Source organism: Anarhichas minor, unplaced genomic scaffold (genome assembly GCF_050575085.1).
Source record: "Anarhichas minor isolate MPS153535 unplaced genomic scaffold, ASM5057508v1 ptg000030l, whole genome shotgun sequence".
Lineage (NCBI taxonomy): Eukaryota > Metazoa > Chordata > Actinopteri > Perciformes > Anarhichadidae > Anarhichas > Anarhichas minor.
The window spans coordinates 9,835,959-9,848,685 of NW_027466476.1; positions in this window are offsets into that span (position 1 = coordinate 9,835,959).

The window sequence follows — 12,727 nt, forward strand, 5'->3', positions numbered from 1 at the left end:
AGAGCAAAATATACCTCCCAGTTGTGACTGAGCTGAGATGTCTGCACAAATATGAATCCATACCAGTACCACACCATCATGCAGGTTCTTTTTTAATAAGCCTTGAAGCAGTCGCAGCCCCGGGGCTCATGGTACTGGAATGTGGCCTTGCTGGCGTCCCGGCCCACTTCAACACACTCAGATATGTGAAAACAGGCTGTTCTCATACAGCGTTTGTAGCTGTACAAAAAAATGATGCAGCGTAATTCGCAGGTAGCCACGAAATAATTCCGTATGCTATGCACGTAATCACGAACGAGGAAGTGTAAAGACAGCAAAACAAAGACGGTGGGAGAGGCGTTGGTTGGGTCCAATAAACAGCAGCCTTTAAGCCAGGAGACCGTTAATGTGCTTACTTCAGTGAGCACTTCTGTAGTTATTTGAACCCAAATGAAGATCTTTTCCCAAATCTTACTCAGTAGTTTTGTTGCTTAAACATAACCGTTTCCTGTGAACACGGATGTTTATTCTGAAAAGACTGCTTGCACGTAACGAGTGGAATTTGACACGTGTTGCTGGCGTGGCTTTTTGTAAGATATACAAATCATTTCATGAGGATACATTGATCTGAGACATGTAAGGAAGCACTCAACACTTTCAATAATAAGACGTCAACCCACATTTAAACAAATCCGCCACCATCTCCTTCCACTACAAAGTCTCTCCCTTGCAGGGGTCGGTTGAGCGTTCTGTTCACTTTGCTGGAGTCTTCTCAAAGCAGAGACCTGAAGGAGTGAGAGGCCTGAATAAGACCACAGCCTCTCCTGGGATCTCTTCTCTACACTCGCTGCTCTCTTACTTTCTCGGCCCAGACACAAAGACCGAACACATCAAGAGCGCAAAGGTTTGACGTCCCAGCTGGCAACGGTGGGCTAATTAGCCTCTGTTCTAGTTTGGCCTGTTGCAGCTCATCAGTGGCTAATGAACACCAGTCGTCCCTCTGCAACAGAGTGTAGCCGCTCCAGCAGAGACCAAATGTTCACAGGGTTCCTCTGCGGAGAGCAAACAGCTGTTTATCTCAGCTCTACAGAAAGATTTCCAGTCAAATGAGCACAAACTGTGAAATGCAGATTAAATTATGCCGATATGAAATTATTAGAATATTATGTGACTTCACAGAGCTCAGGAAATGTTGTAAACACTTTTACAGTAATCACAATAAACTATTTGCTATGACAATGCGTTTCATAATTTAACTGATCATCACTGATCAACATAAGGCGCCTGCACTTAAGCTAACAACAACAATGGCGGTAAGACTACTATGTGGAGTTTGTGCACCTGATAAATGCCGGGATGTACAATATACTAGATTGGCAAGAATTTCTGAGTATGACATGTGACCTTTAACACGCTTTTGAGTGACCAAAATGCATTGCTGCTCTTCAGACTGTCAATGGCGGACTCTGAGGCAGACTGTTTGAATAATTAACTGGTAAGATAAGATAATTACGAAGAAGGAAAGCGTGGGAACTCACCTATATATTGTGTACTGTAGAAAAAACAATTCAAAGTTACTGTGAGGAACTTTAACTGGTTATGAAACAAATTTAATACTGATACCTCTTCATGACCTACATAAGTAAACGAGACCATGAAATCATGCACGTTCCCCAGAAACTCCTTCAGCTCAGATTCCAGCGGGGCCTCCAGCAGAGACCCGCCCGGTCACAGACAGACCCAGGTCCTCCTCCGTCGGCCACAAGCAGAGCTTCTCCTCGCTGCTCTGCTGGGAGCCGAACCAACACCACACTGCTGGAGCCCAGGCCGTATTGCTGGACTTGAAAACCCTGCTGCTGTAAAATGAGAGGGACTCTTGCCCTCAGAAACACTACCACTTTTGTCCACAGAGACCGCCAAAATCAACACAAAATTAAAGTTCACCGTAGTTGCTGTAACGCTTAAAATATTTAATAATTTTATTTGCCTGAAAATCATACTGTGAAATATTACGTTGAGTGGAAGAGGTAATGTTGATTTCCATTTGTGATAAACTATTTTCTCTCAACGGTAGCTTGGACCGCTAATGTGGTGATCGATACAGTCATGTGATCGATAAAGTCACGTGATGCAGAGAAGCCGTATTGCTGGAGTTTACACAGAGTGCACAGAGTCTGCTGGTAATGGCATACTTAATCAAAATGTAGTACGCAGTATGGAGTACATACAGTACTGATTGAGTATTACGCAGGACGTTAGGAGGCGATTTCGACGGAGCCAAAGTCTGCAGTCAAGTGCATCAACAATGCTGCTCCCATAACAGCTGCTAGTCTACAGACTGAAGTATATGATGAGCTTTTTATCTTTGTCAAGTCGATCAACAGAGACCTGTGGTCAGTTTGACTTCACTTAGTTACTCTTGATTCCAAGATTCCAAGTTTTTTTATGTTGAAAAGAAAGTATTAAACTGTATATCATCACTCCTGGGGCTTAATCATCTTAAATTTAACATAAACGATTCATCTTCAGAAGTGTGAGGAGGGGAATAGCACGACACAGAAGCAGATGTTTGAGCTTGATCAGGATGTGAAAGTATAAAGGTCTTAGAGGGTGTTTTTCCAATAAAAGTTAAGTTCATATGAGAAGATGAATGTTGGAAACTTACCAGTTGTTGTTTACAGTCATTTCTGGTGTTCTTGCGTGAGTCAAAAATTCAGTTTCAGTTCCTTTTGTGAATCAATTTATCCACAGGAACAAAACAGCCAGTGAAGCAATAATAATAATAATAATAATAAAATTGTAGTTTTCTTATCTGTGGCACGAAATGCTGTGAAGTAAAATGCGCAAAACAATCATATTAACAATTAGAATAAAGGAAGAATTTGTGCTGCTGGTTACATTAAGGCCGACTCAGCAAAAGAGAGACCTCTGATAGGTATCGTCATTACAACATTTACATAGAAATGATGTTACTGCTAAAAACAGAGGCCACTCAGTCCAAAGTACACCATTAAACTGAAGCCACGAGGGCAGCTGATAAAGATGCGGAGCCTCTTTTGAAGGTAAGACTTTGCATTTTCTATGATTTATACATCTTTTTAAACACAGAAAGAGGCAGAGCATGGTCTGATGTGGTGGAAGAGTTATTGCTTTCAATGAGAGGGTAAATGCATGCTTGTTTGTTTGACCCATACATCCCCTCCCTGCACGTCGTGTATGACGTTTGGCAGTCTTTGTACTTGTTGGTTAATGATTACGTGGATTTGCTTTCGTGGGATATCTACGAATTACACTGCATTGACTTTCGAACGGTGAGAACAGCCTGCTATAAGCGACTCCTTTCAGATAAGTCATGTGAATCTTTTTTAATATATTATAAATACTGATGACAACCTCTATAAGGAGACAAAAGTTACAGAAGTGTGTTCACCAACTAGCTGGAAAATGCCAGCAAACTCGGTAATCGTGAAAGTTTTATAAACTTACTCCATTATTTCATATTTAGATTTTCAGTGAGTTCAAAACAACACATATTTTTCGCATATTTTTTGGAAAAGCTGCAGCACAGTCAGCAACTTTGAGGCAAGTGATAAATAGGTGAATATATGTCAGATTTAACATTACCGTTCTCCTCGTGGCATCTCTTGCAAAATTCTACTTATATAACCCTTTTTAAAATCATTTTTTGAGCCTTTTTCACCAAAAAGTTTTGGAAGCTGCTTTGGCGGGTTTCCTCCCCCGCACACACCTCTGGTCTCCTCCGGTCGGGTTATGCAGCTCACAGCGGTGCGATGGAGAGCAGAGAACGCAGAGTCCAAGTGCACGGCTTTGGAGTCGGAGGGGCTGCTTCCTGTCCTGCATTATTAATACCTGATGTTCACAGTTGACCTGGCTCTCACACACTTCCCTCACCGGGCCATGAATGGATGAGTGTGTGTGTGTAGCGCAGAGAGACAGAGAAGTATTTGGTGTTACAACATCCATGGATGGATACACCACACCCAGTTCATTGCATGAAATGTCTCCTTTTTGGAGGTAAATTGCTCGTAAATTGCCTAATGCTTATCAGAGTCTCATTGGCTGGGCGTGTGAGGTGCAATTTGTTCTCAATGATCTGCCTTAGTTCAGCTCGAATTGACGGTTCATTACTTCCTTAAATAAAACTGGTTTCATCCAAAAAACTCAACGATTGGGAAAAAAAAACAGGACTGCAATATAGATAGTTTGCCCTGAAAAGAAGTAGACGGAGCGGAGTGGGGCCGAGCGACCCGTCACAAAGCCCTGTGAGAAAACTTCACTGACAACCATGTAATGAGCCTCTGTGAGGATCTCCCACCATTTTATTGTGTCTTTATCTCTTCTCTCTAAACTGGGAGGGTGAAAAGAAGAAAAAATAAAATAAAATACGGGGCTGCAGGTTTGGAGCAAATTACCCATGCTTATTTATTCAGAGATGTCGCTTCATAGAGCAACCAACCCCCTGGGTCTTCTCACGGGCTCCAGCGAGCGCCAAATTGCGGAGAGAATAAAAAAGGGGAGAAGAGAGAAGGGAGAGAAAAGGCAGTGTTTTCCCAATAAGTTGTAAAAAGACAGGTAAGAGGAGGGAGATTACAGGATCGGGGTCAGAGGGGGGAGGTCGAGAGACAGCAAGAGAGGAGAGGCGATAGAGAGAGGATGGAGATCGCTACCTGCACACAAAGGGAAGATGACGAGAAAAAAGGAGAGGGAAAGAGTTTTTTCTGGTGGAAAAGCGATCAGAGAGAGAATTAAATGAAGCCTCGGAGGGAGGGAAATGAGAAGAGAGCGAATGGGGGAGGGTGGGGTGGGGTGGGGGGCGATGGAGACTAACAAGGGAGGGGGGGGCGGAGGGGCTGGTGGAGCGTCTCCCAGAGGGAGAGGAAGATGGCTCGGCAAGTGCGGCCCCCTGCAGAGAATCTCAACGGGGGGTCAGCTTTTTGTTTCGGAGAGAAAAAACAGAAAACCTCCTCACCACCCTCGAGAGAAACATGGTGATACCAGAGGCTCATTCACTCCATAATTCAGCTTTGTTCAGAGGGACGGGGACGGGGGGGGCTTCTTCTAATTTCTCAACTACCCCCCCACAGTCTCACACACACAGTCTCACACCTACATAAGACTTAACACACATTCAGTCACACTAATATATAGACATGCAGTCTGTCAGTATTAGAACAGAGACATGTTCCTCCTGTTGTGGCTCTCTGCTGATGAAACCAAACAAGTGCCTTTTCAATCCATCTGCATTCATGCACACTTTTTAAAAACGCAGTTTGCACATTAAAACAACCTGAAATTCTAAAAAAGTTTTTAGAGACACCAAAAGTTAGTGTTGCAGAAAATTCCAGCAACACGTGTCCGACGCTGTCTGTTGGGGCCAGTGGGGCACGCTCACGTGCACTAAAAAGGCACGAGCGGCGGGCCTGACTATGTATGTGAACTATCAGGCAAAGCAGAGAGAAGCTCGGTTAACAACACGGAGGGAGAGCGACTTCATCCTTTGCTCATTTAAACATTACTTCATTATATCTTTACATAGCAAATACTTGTTTGCTGCTAGTTCAATGACTGTTGAATTGAGCACCTTGACCAAAAGCTTGGAGTTGCCTTCACATCACCATAATAAACGTGAATCATGCTTTAGTAGCAGGAAGTAGAAATGGTAAAGACAGAGGTTAAAGTACTCATTTTCATGGTGACGGGTGTTTTAGGTTGTTTACATACTTGGGCTCGTAGCCCTTCTTACCCTCGGGGGTGTTAAATGTGTTACAATCCCCAAGACGTGGATGAAAAAAAAAAAAACTGAAGCCGACAGTTTGTATTTTCCACTCGCCGTCATTGTTGTAATTTCAAATGCGCTGCAAGAACCAAAGAGACCAAAACCAAATTCTTGAAGAGGACGTGCTGTAAATGATTGCACTCCCCCTCCGCTCAGCCTCCTGAGGAGCAGTTTAATGTGGATCTAGAGCAGATTAGCAGGCTAAAGCTAAATTCTGTAATCGCTGTGATGGGCTTAAAGAGAATTGAGTAGGGGTCTCCTCAAGGTTAAACAGTTGGCTGTCTTTTTGTGTTAACTGTCAGTGTTCATTCATGTGATCAGCAACATGTCTAGTTATTGATTTGGATGGCAAAATTGGCAAATTGTGTTTTAAAAAAAACCTATTGATGGAGTCATTTTTTGCTCAAAAGGGAACAAAGGAAAGTATGAATGTTTCCAAATGATTTGAAAAGTGAAAAGATTAATTTCTCTCTCATACTGCCTCGCTGTGTTCAATGTCAAAGGCAGAAAAAATATGGAAAGCGCAAAAATATTATATATATTTTTTACTGATTTGGAATCAAACAAAAATCAACAGCGCACAGAGAGAGAAGCCCATCAGAGATATCTGGCTTGCTCTGTTGCCTTTGTGCGAGCTCTTCTTTGACTTATTTATGATGCCGGGGACTCGCAACAGCAAAACTGAATGAATATGAGGAGGAGATGCAACAAAAGAGAAGGTTAAAAGCTGAGAATCAAGCAGGAGGAACAGCTGGAGTCGACCGGGAGCAGCGACTGAGGAGGAGGAGGAGGAGGAGGAGGAGTGGAAATGTTTTTTGCTCCACGAGTCCTTCAAGGTGATCGGATGAAAGAAAGGGAATGACCTGATGTGAGAGATATTAAAAAAAGACAAGAAGGAGGGAATAAAAGGAGGAGGGAGGAGAGAGAGAGTGGGGTGTTTCCCTGAGGCGGAGATGTTTGTGTGTGAACTAATCTCTCTCTCTCTCTCTCTCTCTCTCACTCACACACACTCACACACACACCCTCCCTCTCTCTCAGTCACTCAGTCAGTTGCAACAACACGCTCACCGGGGTCGGCAGCACAAAGCAGAGTCGCTCCTTTACCAGTCTGCACACTCACACACTCTCACTTAAACACACACACACACACACACACACACAGACACACACACACACGCTCGCTCAGACTCGACACACGCCTCCTCAGCAACACCGGGGAGCTGAAGCAAAACTGACGAGAATAAGAAAGGAAGGAGGAGAGAAAATAAAGACACATTGTGGGAAAACATCCATCAGGTAAGACGTCTTTTATCAATCTCTACTATTCACTCACTGCTTATCTTCTTCGTGATAGCCCACTGAATCTGAAAAAACGAAACTACAATGTGCATGCGTCAGGTAGAAAACAGTGTAAAGTCCCTCTGCATGCTGAGCAGGGTGACCGAGTTAACCTCATCCTCACTCTCTGCAAGCGTCTGTCGTCTCTTCTCTCTGTAATATCACATGTCTTTGGAGGCTTATATGTTCCACCTGACCTCGGTATAGAGTTCAGTATAGAAGAAGAAGAAGAGTCGCTCGTGGTGCTTTAAAGTCACAAATGCTGTGACATGTGAGGAAAGAATGAGGAAAATGTTGAGGTTCATTCATCTGTGCAGATGAAGTTTCCTTTTTTTTTTTGTGCGAGTGCGTCCAAGTGTGCGCTGCAAGGGTTCACATGAGATCAGAGAGACCGAGTGAGACACGAGGGAAGTGAAAGCAGAAGTAAAATGCTGGAGGAGGAAGTTTTTAAATCTAACAAAAGAGCGTCTCAAAGAACACTTTCGTGGAGTCGCGAGGGCTCCTGCTCATCGTTGTGGATGACTTGTGATTGCTGAGGTTTAATGCTAACAAAAGCACTCCTTCCTTTACTTTTGGTGACGACAGGAATCAGAATAAATTACCTTTGCACCTTATAAAAACACCAGTTTTAAAAAGAAGGCAGAAGATTGGTTTATATGGAAGTGAAAACATATTTTTCTTATAGTTTGATGAATAATCTTGTGATTTGCTGTTTGGCTTTAAGTGCATTTATTGATACTTTACAGTAGAAACTTATTGTAAAAACACTTTCTATGACACCTATGTCTATGATGCATTATGAACACTTATAATGCATTATTGTCTGCTTATAGCGCTGGTTTATTATTATTACTCATGAATATGCATAATGCTTTCTAACAATAATCATAACACATTACATTATACCATCATAATACTTCATAACTGCTGGCCAATCATTGACATGTTTAGATCTATAGTGTAATAATGTTTAAAGTGTTATAATTCCAATATTTGTAACAAATTATAACTTATAAAGGTATGTTGTATAATCCATGGGCATCATAGAACGAGTCACCAATTTATTATATTTTATTGGTAGTATGATGTCTGTGCATCAAAAACCAAGACTGTCCTCCCCATAAGAAATGACCAGTTGTGTTATCTTAATATCTTAACGGAGCTCTAAGCTCTACTGGCTGCAGTGATTGTAACTCTTGTCTATCAGCAAAAGAAGAAGTAGAGTGAGGATAGGTGCCACAAAGTCCACAGAGGGAGGTCGAGCTGGTCGAGTGGGTCAACAAAACGTTAAGACCGCAACGTTGGAGACCTCAGTTTGTTTCCTCTTTCCTACCAAGAGCCAACGTTGGTTCTCTTATCATGTGGTTATTATTGTGACCATGACACTGAATATCTGAGCACATTAACAAAGTCCTCATCCCAACCCAAACCAGGATGTGGTCTTTAATCTTAACCAAGTTGTGTTCATGCCCACATCTAACCAAACCTCCACCTTGGCGTCGTCACATCATAAAGATGATCCAACAGTGATTTGTGATGGTTGTAGAAGGCGATGATAAATGATGTCCCCCTGGTTATAGTGGCTTCAGATCAGAAAATGGGGGGGGGGGGGGGGGGGAACAACATATTTAGTCGTTTCATTTGAAGGACTTTTTGCAAAGACTGGATTTTGTGATGTTATCTTTGACATTTTGTTTCATTTAATGTCCAAAAATATCAAACTAAGCTCACATGTCTAGAGCTTGATTTTGGCCAAACTTTGCACACTTGACAGCTAAAAGGAGGCAGTAATTCACCACCAGCACCACTCATCATGACACTCCCACACGAGTCTGCACCATGAAGAAGACACTACCTGCTCTGGAGCGTCTGAAGAGCTTAAACAGACTGTAGGAAAGACAACCGGAGCTGATCCAGGGTCAGAGAGGCTGCGACGGGGCAGACGTGTTGTGTTTTTGTGTTTTTGACCTTCGCTGTGTTTATAAATATGAGCAGAGGAGGAGGAGGAGGACAGAGAGGGAGCAGAGATGAATGGAGTCATTGTCTGGGCTGTGTGTGTGCTGAGTGAGGGGGGGGGGGTTCGTGTGTCTCAAAACAAACTGCAGTCAGTGTCATGTGAGAGGTTAATGTTACACCAAGATGTGGCGCGTCTGGTAAACAAAGAGATCCCGTTAAATAACCGTTTCATCTTTTAATAAGTATTCTGAAAGCTAACCCACTGAAGGTTGAATCCTTAAGACTACATGAATCAACATTTTAGGCTACTTGGAGGCAGTAAAAACATGTTGTGAACTCAACATTGACACATCATCACCTTCTAAGTTATTATGGTTCCCTTGTTTCAAACCGTTGTTCGTTTACACATCTAAAATTCAGCTTTGTGGGGATTGTGGGGAAACTGCAGACTCAGCAGTAATTATCTGCGGGTCCATCACTACAAACAACGACTTTTACACACAGGCAGTCCTTTAATCAATTTACAAAGACTTTTAGACTGAAAATTCCTTTTTTTCACACCCAAAAAAGTGATGTAATGGTCAAACCAAATAGACATCACTGTTGGGTGTGGCAACACAACTGTAATAAACTTAAACTTTTACTTGTTTTCAAATTATTCCAATGAAAGAAATTCAAGAAACAGCCTTTTAAGTGTCTCTTGAGAGAAAACCTAACAAAATGTCTCATACATGCATTTATTACTTACAACAAATACAAATTGTGAACTTGAGTTATATCACACTTCAGAAGAGTTAAAGTGCACCACAAAGACCAAAACAGAAGAGGATCACAAACCAACGGAGCAATTAAAACCACAGACGGTAAACAAGCGAATCAATAACAAAGTGATTAGAACATAAAACACTGTCGATAAAATGCAGACAAGCAAAGCCGCGGCGATAAAACAATTCACCTTAAACAGATTAATGCTTTTCATGGTCTTTTTCTCCAAACTGTTTCCTATTTACCTCAGAATTCAATCAGTTTAATTTCCCCCCAAAAAACTGATTAAGATTATGCACTTAGGAGGCTTCGCTGCCGGAGCGTCACAGCTTCAAATCCTTGTTTAGACACAATCCTAATTGTGCAGAAAGCTGGCACCCCGGGGCCACACGGAGGGGAGGAACAGTAGGGTTTTCAGAAAAAGACAGTGGGGAGGAGCGGCACATGGAGACGTTGAGGGTGGAGAATTAGAGACAAATTGGGCAAAGTTCGATGGAAACGTGGCGAGACGGAGCGAGCGAGGGCAATTTGGATCAGAAGCTAAATGGATTCATTTTGGAGAAAATTAGGAAGATGGGACGATTTGAGAGGGAGATAAGAGGCTGAGAGCTACATTGACAAAGACATTGTGTCAAACCTAGGGGTGGAGATTTGACGTGTGTGTGTGTGTGTGTGTGTGAAGGGGTCTCTGCCACCTTGGTAGCAGAGTACATTATGGCTGTTTGGGCACATTAAGGGGCATTAGCTGGAGGAGCTGCCCTGAATAATGCATGGCCTTTATTTATGAGCAGAGTGCATACGTCCTCTGAAGCGCACTGAACCGGGGTGTACACACACACACACACACGTGCGCACACACACACACACACACATCCTCCTTTTCAGTCACATATACACGCTTTCAAAATCACAAATTTGGTAAACTGGCAACGTAGGTATGCTTATATTTGTGTGAGAAAGCATGACTGTGTGTGTGTGTGTGTGTGTGTGTGTGAGAAGCTGAGTGTGTGACTAACAATATCTTTAATAAACCGCCAAATTCCTACATGCCAACCTAAAAATGAAGTACATGGTTGTGTGCGTGGCCGCTGAACGGTCCTCCGGTCTAACAGAGCAGCCAATGAGCCTAGTCTCACACACTAACACGCACACAGTGCACTTACACTTATATTCAGATGACTTCCGACAATCAAAAACTTTTAAGTGACATTTTTACGATTGGCTCTCCTCAGAGTTGTTTTCACGGCGTGCTGAATTTTCCAGCAGTTTTGTTCCAAAGTGAGAAATCATTTTGACGTCTATACTCTCATGGAAATGACTGCAGGCATGAACGGGAGAGTCACGTCATCAGCAGGGGATCTGTGACTTTCCATCAACTCTCATGACATTGATCCACAGAAATCAAGTGCAGCTTCAGTGAGACCTTGAGAAGATGGTTTCTCACCATCTAAAGTTTTGATCTTCTGCAGGTTGATTTTCATCGTGTACCTGCACCTGAACTGAAACAAGGGAATCAAGTTTTAGATAATAAACATAAACATAAAAAACCTTCAGTGTGTTCCTTTAAGGTCTTTAATGACAGTCTTATTTAGGGATGTAGTGGTGCTTAAAGAGCTGGGGCTTGAGGGAGATCATGCGCTCTGGAGGTCAGTGTTAACGGTGTTTGTAAAACCTCGGGGTCGGAGTTCATCAGCCTGGCAGGGTGACGGTTCACTGTGACTTGGCCGGGACACACACACACACACAAACACTGTCGAGGCCGTCACACCTCAGCAGCTCTGAGGTAACAGGAACTCCTGGTGGACGGCAGACAGAGGGAGCCGGCACGACCACACGGTTGTAATTTGTGTTATCATGGTTCCACCATGCTGTCTGACCAAGACCTGCAGGTGGACCTGACGACCAAACTGTGACTACATTCCTAAATGAGAGCAGAGTTCGTCACCATTTTGTATCTTACGGTGTTCATCTCATTTTCAGGATGTGGCTACAGGTTGTGAACGTTATTTAGGCTGCCCTTAAAATCTACAGTGTGTCTACAGCCAGCAAAACTTGATTCAATGTTTATGTTTTCTAAATACTTTGGTCTGGTTTCACACGGGGCACGAACAGCGGTCTGCTGGGTGAAGGACCAGTTTTGTCACATGTGGTAGTCACATACATAGTCAAGTTAAGATCAACCACACCCTTTTCATAAGAACCTCACTTCCTGTAAAGAGGGACCTTTACTCTGAAAAGACGCTATGCATTTAACGAGCGGGAATTTGACACGCGGTCACTGAAACGTGCAAAACTGACTACAGAGGGACACGTAAAGTTTCAGAGTTTGAAGCTTATTGCCACTGAAGCTGTAGTATTTGACGCATTGCTGTGAGAATGTGTTGCAATTACATGTGAAAGACGGAGAGACATATCTGAGAAGATACTATGGATGTTTTTTCCAAGCTGCTGCTGTTGCCGTCTCCTGTAAAGAAACAAGCTACACACTGTTGAGAGGCACCTGTAAAGCCAGCGGTTGAGTGTTCGATACTCGAAAGGCATATTTTAGGTTCATCTCTTTAACCCTGAACTAGCACTTTGAGAAAGTGTTTGCAAAAACGAAAACAAACACTGTGAAGGCTGAAAAAGGCGACTTCAATGACAGCACTTTTGTAAGAGAAGTTTATTGCAGATTGCAGCTCTATTAATTACGTGACACTGCTTTGATCCCCGGAGGGAATTTTCCTTTCACTTGCCCTCCTGCACACAGAGCTCAGAGCTCAGCTAACAGAGCGCTGAAGAGCAGCTGTCCTGCGGGCCGGCTGGGTTTCAGTGTCGAGCTCAAGGGCACAACAGCAAGATTAGATTTTCAGTCAACACACTGGGCTCGAGCCAAAGTTTTCACAGGCTGAG